Raw genomic sequence first — 10,017 nt, forward strand, 5'->3', positions numbered from 1 at the left:
TCTCTCACTTTACTCTGCTCCACACCAGGATGTACGAACCATAATTTATTTAATTCTTACACAGCATCACCTCCAGTCTCATACCTACTAGTGGTGCCTAGTGTGCTACAGTCCTTTTTACCCCTTTTTTAATGGTGTTGTATTGATTTTAGTAGTTCTGTTTATTTTGACAAGGCATCACTGATTACCAATGAGGAATAAGGAGGGAAGCATTCATTGAGCAGCTTTTTGCTGGCCACAAATCATTCCTATTATTAAGATTCTTTTCATTGTTTTCAAGATGGTTGTCTGTGCAATTGGAAACAAGACTTGAATCAGGAGGATATTGATAAGAATTAGGCAAAAGATTAATCATTTATTTATTCCCATTCCATCAAGAGCCATACAAAGTTCTGTATGTTTAATTTACAGTGGCTGACCTGGGCATTGCACTACAACCGAGCAATGTAATATGTACTACAAAAAACAAACAATGGAAAGATAAACTCAACAATGCAGCCTCATTACTATAGGAAACACAAAACTAAATGACCAGAGGCTCTTCCTTATATGCTCTATTTTGCTTAATGATCTTGTCAGGACAACGGAGGATGATTTGCAAGCGCAGTGAACAAAGGCCATAAAAATGGACAACAAAGATAATAAACTTTGAAGATATCAGGGCTCTTAATCAGACATTCACTATAAACCTGAGCAGCAAAAGTGCTGAGGCCTTTTAGCTCCTAATGATTTTGTCTTTAAAGGAATACTTTGTTGAGGATGGTGCTGGTAGAATGCAATTACTCAGAATTTTGGTTTGTTGTGCTTGCTGTAACTACCTTTTGATACAGGACAAGAACTGTACTTTCATATCCTTATTGAAGATTATTGTCCCAAGGTATCCAAAATAAGGCATGGAATCCTTTTTCAGTTTTATAGATAATCAAACATGGATACTTAATAGTTCTTGTTTAGTTGCAGAAATAGCTGAGAAGTTATTGTAAAAAAATGAATGATTTGTGAGACTTACTGTTTTTAGCATAAAGAAGCTATACAAGGACAGAAAAATCTAACTGTATGTATAGAAATTATTTTAGTGTCTGATTATTTTTCATTCAAATGAGGACTTAAAACAAATCTGATGCACATCTGTAAACATGGCGTGGTAAATTCAGATTATGAGTTCTGTACCATACTTCTTTCATAGCTCAACTTCTCCAAGCAACATTCACCTCTCATGATGCACTCATTCTTGACGGCTCATAACAATTAAATTCCTCATTGAGGAAACTGAATGCAAGAAGTGCAAAAATTGCAAGTATTAAAGCAAAAGCATTTATGTACTAAAATAAAAAATCACCTTTATATCCCTAGTGGAGGAGAGTATTTTAAGAAGTCATAAGAGTGACCAAATATGATTATTTGATAAAATAGAAATGCAGTTTTATACAGATTTATAAAATGTACTGGAAAAAAACATTTAGCAGCTAACATTATCAGCCAGCAAAGCCCCACCATCTGATTAAGCTAAGCTACGTCACTCAAATTTTAGGGTCAAATATTATTGTAACGTATCAGAAGGGATGGACACAATTAAAAGACACCAATGGTAGAATGTCAGGTGCAAAAAATGGAAGGGGCATGAAATTATAACACCAGTCAAAGAGACAGGAGAATGCCAAAAAGAATATTAGAGATGTGAAAGTACTCCACTGGCCTGATCCTCACTTGTGTTTTGGAGCCTTTGGCTCTCAATGAAAATAAACCAACAAACAAGCAGAAGCTTTCAAGAGTTTTTAAATGAAATACAGAGAAAATATAACCCTATTGGACTTGCTGGCACAATCTCATCAGCTTCAGTGCTGACAAGAATTTTAATCTCATAAAATTAAATTATTCAACAGTATAGGTAGTTAAAAATGGAAAGATGAAGTATTCGTATTTCAAAAGCCATTCAGACTAATTAGGGCTCTAATCTCTTTAATTGCCATTCACACTTACTCACCTGAACTCATCTTCATTTGCATGAACAGAGAATGTCTCTAAGACTCATACTTCACATGAACAGCCTGGGATGTGCATAAACAACTCTATTATTTAGCAAAACCACTAGCACATATAGCAGGTAACCAACACCAAAGTACAGTGAACAAAGATACAGCAAGAAAATAGCCCAGAAGATGACAAAAAATGAAATTAAATGGCTCTGAATGATTTAGGGAATACTTACGAAAAGAAATACATTCACAGAAATTGAAATCAATCAATCTGGCAAAGTATTTAGAAAGGAAAATTTTATACACACACACACACACATATATATGTATAAAATTGGATAACATTATTACTGCTAATATAGTCAACTTCTATTGAGAATGTTTAGTTTTATTTTGAGGTGCTTCAAATTAAGGTGCTTCAGAACTGCACACGTGCATTTGTTTTGTCAGGAATATGTGAGTTTCAAAGCTGCCTTCAAAAATTAAACCCAAGTTAATTGAAAATATTAGATGCTAGTTAAGAGTGAAAAAAATGAACAGAAGGCCTTTCTTCTCTGCTCATCTCTAGCATCTTAATACCAGATGTGTCAATACACAACTCAGTCAGTAGAAATTCGCTGAGCTCACACCCTGACCAAACCTTTCTCATAAAGGAGGGAAAGCTGTTTTCATCCCTACTTTCTCATACAAATCTCACTGTCAACCGAGTATCAGCTGCTAATGAAAGGTTCCTTCAGACTGCCTTGTACTTTATATCAAAGTATCGTGACTGCTTTCACCTGCTCCTGCCAAGATCATTTGAAAGTTGATCAAACATATCTGAACCAGTACAAGAGCAATAACTGATGGAGACAGATGCTGTCAGGTAGAAAGAAGTCTTCACGCGCTATTTGTTCGGCACTTGTCACCTTCAGATCACAGTACTTCTCTGTGCACCTTTCTTTTTTTATTATGACAACACTGAAGTCCAGTAGCTTTCATTCCTGAAAGCTTGATGAAAATACGTGATGATTTTTTGAAATATGAGAAGAAGCTTCTTATCTTTGGAAAGATGTTTTCTTTGATGCTGATGTAAAAATGTTTGGAATGCATCTAAACTCAATTAAGGAATATTTGTAGTATCACTTAACCTCTTACAAATGCTTCCTGGCCAATTGTGAGGAGAGTTGATCTTTTCTTTGAACAGAAGAAAAAAGAAGCAGGGAGACGATATTAAAACATACTACTTGTGAGAATATGGCAGAGGAAATTTCTTCCCAGAAGAGAAAAGTATTAGAGCTGCCAACATAATATAGCATTACGTAACATTGTGTCATTAAGGGTTGGAGTACCCAAACTAAAGCCAATTGAAAGTATTGGACAAAAAGACATAAGAAAGACATTAAAAAATGTTTCTGTTCCTTAGTTCATGCATATTGTGAAGAATTAAAATGGGGTTTCAATTTGAAAAAAGTGATAACATATTTCTTTTCCAGCTCCTCAGAAAAAAACGCAACAAAGCATTTCCCCATCTTGGAATCTTAGAGTTGCGTGCACAAGTGAATTCATTTTTGTTTTAATTAATTTCATTATGGCAGATATACAAAAGGAAAGACCTGAGAAAGAACAGGCTATGTAGTAAGACACAGCTCTGACATCCCCATGAAGAAATATAGACCTCACCTTTTTTAAGCAGGCCATTTCAATCTAAACTAAGTCACAAGATGCTCCAAGGTGGTGCTCCTATCTTACTACTATTTTACCTATCTGAAGTCTATAACAACAAACAGGTCATTCTTTGGCTCCTAAACTCTTGTGGTCCAGATCCTTATAGACTAAAACCCTGCAGAAATCCCAACACATTTGCTGCTTGTTGCCCTTAGGCCTCCAAGGATTTTCAAACAGAAAGCCCCAGCCAAGTGGAGATCAGACTGTGTGAATCGTGGGTCTCGATATTGAGATCCATACACTGTTTCCAGGGCTGCTGGTTTTAAATAACAATCTTGGAGAAAAAGGGGAGGGACAGTAGGGTAACACATTGTGTTTGTTTCCCCTTCCCTTGCCCATGTTACTCATTCAGCTGAGACCAAACTGCAGACTTCAATCTCCAAGAAAGCCATTCTCCAAGATTCTCCAAGGTCTAAATAAAAAAAGATAAAAGCTGATTTGTTTTGCTTCTTTTGTTTTAAAACACAAATTGAACAAAGAAAACTGAACACCAAAACACTGCGTGCTTCTGAACCTTAGATCTCAGCAAATTCTTTCACTTCGGTGGATGACAGAAATATGACATCAACAGGTTCTTTAAAGAACAATACTGGACCATTACAGATAGAATAAATGCAATAGAAGACAATTCTTTGCCTATTCTATAAATGCTTACAAGGAAGGGTGTGTATTTGTTTAGCCAGCACTAGGATAAGTTCAGAGGTGACAGATGAAGAATTAAACAGCAACCTGATAACATCAGCATTACGAAATACTATTCATAGTGACAAAATGTCACCTGTCCTTGATTAACACTCAAGAATAGTAATGGAATTACTCTTGTACTGTGGACAGTTCCCTCCATCACATTTTTCCACATTAGAGAAATGTGGACTGTGGTTAAACGAGTGGAGTTCATGCAGGCAAACATCTACTACGTGCATTGGCACAGTGTCTATTCCACTGTCACTGCCACACACAAAGTCATACACAAGCTACCCGCAGTGAAGTCAGCTCAAATACTGATGCTAGATACCCAAGTATTTGCCCAGCTTCCTGGGAGGGATTTACAACCCGTACTCCCATGACAATATTGCTAGTAGTGGCCATTATCTACTTTTTGTACAAAGAGTACAAGCTGTTGACCAAAGGCTATTGTATCATGAGATAAATGACTTCCTGGAATTCCCAGGATAAAGGCACTGGGAGATAATGTAATACATAATGACCTCAGGTGGCCTTTACACAAAGTCTAAGCTGCCATAAGCAGGAAAAACTGGAATTTCCTATGCTGTTCATTGAAATGGGAATACATTTTGGTAGTTTCCAGTCCGCCTTTGGCATCAAGGAAATAGGGAAACGTAGAAGGGATGTGGAATTTTAAGTCACAGTTCCTTACAAAGTTTCATTGGGAAATAAGAAAGAATCATACTAGAAAGTCTAGCATATATATGGAAGAAGTCTTCTTTTGTCTGGTTCCTGCTGATAGAAGCAGGCAAGATAATTAGTAAACGTACTAAACCATATGAAGAAAAACCTTACATAATTTTTTCCAGCTTGTTTACTGACTGTTCTTATGCAGAACCTTAGATATACCAGAAAGCGCATATGCACTTTTAAATTCCTAATAGTTAATGTTTAAATGCTCTGCCCTCTGAACACCCGGGTCTTTTGATTTGGTTGTGTTATCCAACTGACTCAGATTGGGAAGATCTGACCCTGTCATGATTTTGGGTCATCACAAACAAAATATTCCAGTTCATTTTGGTGTTTAAGCCAAAATCCAAATACACTCTATTATACACTGATACCTAATAAATACTTTATACAGATATACTTGATATATTGTACAGTACCCAGACAAAAGGATATTACATTGCATTTATGATGTAACGAAGGAAGAATAGTTTCCTTCCACACTGAACTGTGATTCTTAATTATAAACTACTTATGTATGGGAGGTCAAGAACAAGATTCTCTGCTCTCTCTTTTCTGCTGTCATTCTTCCAGTTCCCTCTTCCATGTAGTTTCCCCTTCTGTAGTACCTCCTTTTCCCATCCTTCTTAGTAAGAATGCACAAATGATTTAAATAAGAACACACAAAAAATATATGAAATTCATGAACGTGGGGAGTCTTGTTTACTGATGAATAGAAAAAGAAAAAGGATCAGTGGGATTATATCAGAAATATTGAGTCTTAGAATGGAAAAAAAACACCTAGATGACTATAGCCAATGTGGATCTGATAAAGTTTGATATCAAACAGATTTAGATACAATTTGCCTGAGATTTAAGAAGGTCTTTGATGCCCTAATCTGAAAGCTTAACATCCAGGCACTGGGAAGGAGCAGTTCATTGGAAAGAGGATATTAAAGAAGGCCTGTGTGAATGAATAAATGTAGGGCAAAGGGAAGTGATTAGCAGGTCACCACAAGGATCAGTATGAGGACAGCTTTTGCTCACACCAGATATAACATACAGTAAGGACACACCTCATGGCAGAAAAGCTTGGCAGAAATTAAAATAAAGAAAGGCAAGGATCAGTATTAACTTTGGTACCAATAATTTTGCAAGTGGCCTGAGCAAACAAGGAAAGTATATGGGAAAATTGTTGACATGGCAGCATGCAGAAAAGAGATTTTTACAACAGTAAGCATGTATTACATGTTTGTATGCTACAGAGCTTTGCATGAAAAGTCCTCCTGATGAGAAAGTATTTGTATCAGTTCATTCACTCCAAACTACTTATGCTTCAGTGCTCAGAAACTCTGACAGAGGATTATATAACAGAAGTAAAATCACATACACATACTAATGCTGATATCCAATGAAAAATCTCCATATTTACCTAATATGCTGACTGAATATAAGGAAAATAGTCTACAAAATGATTACAATGTATAAAAAGCAAACGAGGAGGTAACATTGCCATCACTTGTGCAGAGATCAATTCCCCACTTGCAAAATGGCCTGCAATTTTGGGGCTTTATAAATATATATATAGCTACAGATAACATTCCCTCTTTAGAGACAGAAAACATTGATAATATTTGAATACTAAAGTTATTTGGAATGCCTATAAGCTTCAGTTGGGTAGAAGAGGTTTGCCTTAACCAATTCTCTCTTACACAGTAAAGATACAGACATGGTATGAACAGCTTGTTTTCAACTCAGGTGATCATGGGCTTGGTCACTGGCTGAGATTTACTGGCCCCCTCAGTGTAAACAGTCTACTGTGGTAAGATTTGTTAGGAAATCTGAGGTGAGGGGCACCTATTTTTTTTCTAGTAGAAATTAGCACTTCAAATCCCCTTTCAATCCACTGAACATAAACAAATAACAATGAGTCTTCTCCTCCAGCATTAGGTTTAAGAAGAGTGTTACATCACTTTTCCTGAATACCTTCCTACATACAGAAATTCCTCTTTTCTGTATTTAAAAGCCACGTCAGAGTAATATAATAACAATGACATCTTTATTTGGTAGCTAGAAAGGAAGGCAGCTTTCTAGAGACCAGTAAATAGAAATGTCATTAATTTAACCTATGAGAAGCTTCTACTATTGGAAGCACTATATTCTATTAGGAATGAGTGGGGAAAAAAATACAGCAGCAAAGTTTATTGTCAAATGCAGTTGGAAGTGAAGAACACTGATTAGTTACACAGTCAGAACCAAACAAAAATAAATAGCCTTTAGTTTAGATGTTATAATATTGCTGTGTTTTGGAGTGAACTCATCAGCTTACACCAGTTCTAGCAGCAGTCTCAAACAAGATAGAAGACACCTTTTGCATTTCTTTTATTTGATTATGTCAGAATAAACCATATTTGTATGTGAAGTAGAACTAACAAGGGCTGGAATACATTAAAATACAGACACCCAGGGGGTTTAGGAAGCACTACAAAAGTAACATACAAAATATTCTCACTATCAGAAGCTTACAGTTCACAGTAGCAACACACTGCTTACAGAAGACAGTGCACTGAAGCAGGGCCTGTCTCAGAGCTCCCATCAGAGCTCTCTCCCTCTGGGAGTTCACTTCTTCCTCAAATTTTAAAGTTTGCACTAAAAATTTTGGAAATATCTCTGACTGAATCTGAACTTTTCAAAGAAGTTTGAGCTAAAATAGTTCTGCTTTTTTTCAGGGATGAGGGGATGAATGTATGACTCCCTCCATTCCTCTTATGGGTTGTTTTTTTTTTTTGTTTATGAACTTTTGTGAATCTGCTCACATGTGCTGAATGGAAATTTTAGCTATATAGCAGGTAATAAGGAGCACACTCCATGTATTCAAACCTGCTGGGCATGAGCTGCAGAACTCTGCAAGCCTTTCTGCCTGCCTGCAGTCACCAGACCCACAGCCTGGGAAGGAAAGCAGTAAATTTTCTCTCTCCTGCACTTTTTATTGCCTCTGTCTGTTACCCTTCCTCTCCTCGGTCATGGTTAGGAAGGAATATTGCCAGTTAGACACAGTGGAATGAGGAACAGAATCATAGAGGTGGAAGAGACTTCTGGAGACCATTTAGTCCAACCAAGACTGCAGTGAGTCCGTGTGTAACTTCAGCTCAGCAGCTCACTAGTGCTAACCATTACATGTATATGCACATAAAATCATTTCACTCAGTGTACCCAGTGGACAACAAACTCACCAGGGCTATGCAGGAAATGAGTCTGTCATCTGTAAGATGCTCTAATTTACTGCTGAAGCTAAGACAGGCAGTGTGTAAAGGAAGGAAAGAACTTAGCCTTGAGGTTAAAAAGTATAAATGTCATCCTCAAGTTCTGGAATCTGGAATCTGTTCAGTTAGGGCGGCAGCCTGTATGCTGCTGACTAAACTGCCATAGAACTTTTCACTTCTGAACTTTGATTGTTTGGACTTTATTTTTCAAAAAATTCCGATTTTCTGAGATCACAGAATCTGATTCACGAACACAGCTGAGAATTCAGAACCACAGCATGAGTCAGCTACAGATCTGCTTTGGCTACAAGAAGCACAAAGCATTCTGAATTATATCACATTTAAGGGATCTTACACTGAATTGAGAAAATTAGTGATAGCTTTTGCCCTACATTTTATCATTTTTGTCTGTTCCTGTGTATTCAATAAAAAAAAACCTTCAAACAGTGTTTAATCAAAGAATTAATAAACCACCTTCTTATAGTATTGATGTAGAAAGTTACTCGAGGAAGTCAATAATCCTGCATTCAGTTCCGGATGGAACAGTGTGCAGCAAATAACTCAGCAACATACACTCAGCAATTCAGATAAAACATTTAATAAAGCTCCTACTTAGTGATGTCTATTGTATGCGTTAATGGCATAGACCTCATGGAAAAAGGTAGCTATGCAATCATGTAATTTAATATCCCTGCCAGGATGCAGATGAACAATCAGAAAAATTACCAGAATTAAGAATACCGACGTATTTTCAGTTTTCTCTATGCCTGACTTTCCAACTTTTCCACTCCCGTTTCATAGCAAGACATAATGGCTTCCTAAAAACCATTTTTCCACTTCTGAGTATTTCCATGTCAAGAATCTGTAAACAGCTTTTTGTATTCAAGTCTTACCATTATAAAATTCCAGGAACTTAAGAAATCACTGCACTGAACTTTATATTCAAAAATATTAGTTCATTGTGCATTTCTGGTAACTTGGAAGGTTGAATCTGACTTCCAAAAATACATGAAAACGCTATCTCGTTTATCACATAAGAGTATAAGACCATGTTCAGTGACCCATTTAGGAGAGTATGGGGGTAGAGGCCAGGAATCTGAAACTATCCACTTTAAAATGTCTCCCTTCTTTAACTTGAATCAATTAAGGAAATGGTTTGCCATTAAATTATGGCTCTCCCACACACCATTTAAATACACACTTGACTCCCATTGAAATGGTCAGTTCTACTTAAATTAGATTGAACTGTGCATAAACAAAAGACTACCGGAGAGCACAAAACTCCCATAGCACCCTCTGCTGATAAAGAGGGAATGGGATTAACATTCATACAGAGCAATTCCACAGAACAGGCAAAGTAGCAGAGAAAAGTGAAAATGGGTTTTCTCTGCAGTTCAGAATTTAAGCTGCTGCTTAATAAAGGGACCCTTTCAAGACATTTACACTCAAAGGCCCCATCCTGTAGTCCTTACTCTGGCAAAATTCCAGCTGAAGTCAATGGGAATATTGCCTCTGTAAGGACTATTCAAAATTAGTCAAACTGTCTGAATATCATTCAATCAGCCCTAATCACTGCATTGAGAATAAAGGCCGTAATTTTGGCATTTTTTGTCACTTTAAATTCTTCAACAAATACTTGTATTATTCTCTGTAAATCATCTCGCCAAGCAGTATTT

This window comes from Meleagris gallopavo, chromosome 6 (assembly GCF_905368555.1).
Source record: "Meleagris gallopavo chromosome 6, MGAL_WU_HG_1.1, whole genome shotgun sequence".
In the NCBI taxonomy this organism is placed as follows: domain Eukaryota; kingdom Metazoa; phylum Chordata; class Aves; order Galliformes; family Phasianidae; genus Meleagris; species Meleagris gallopavo.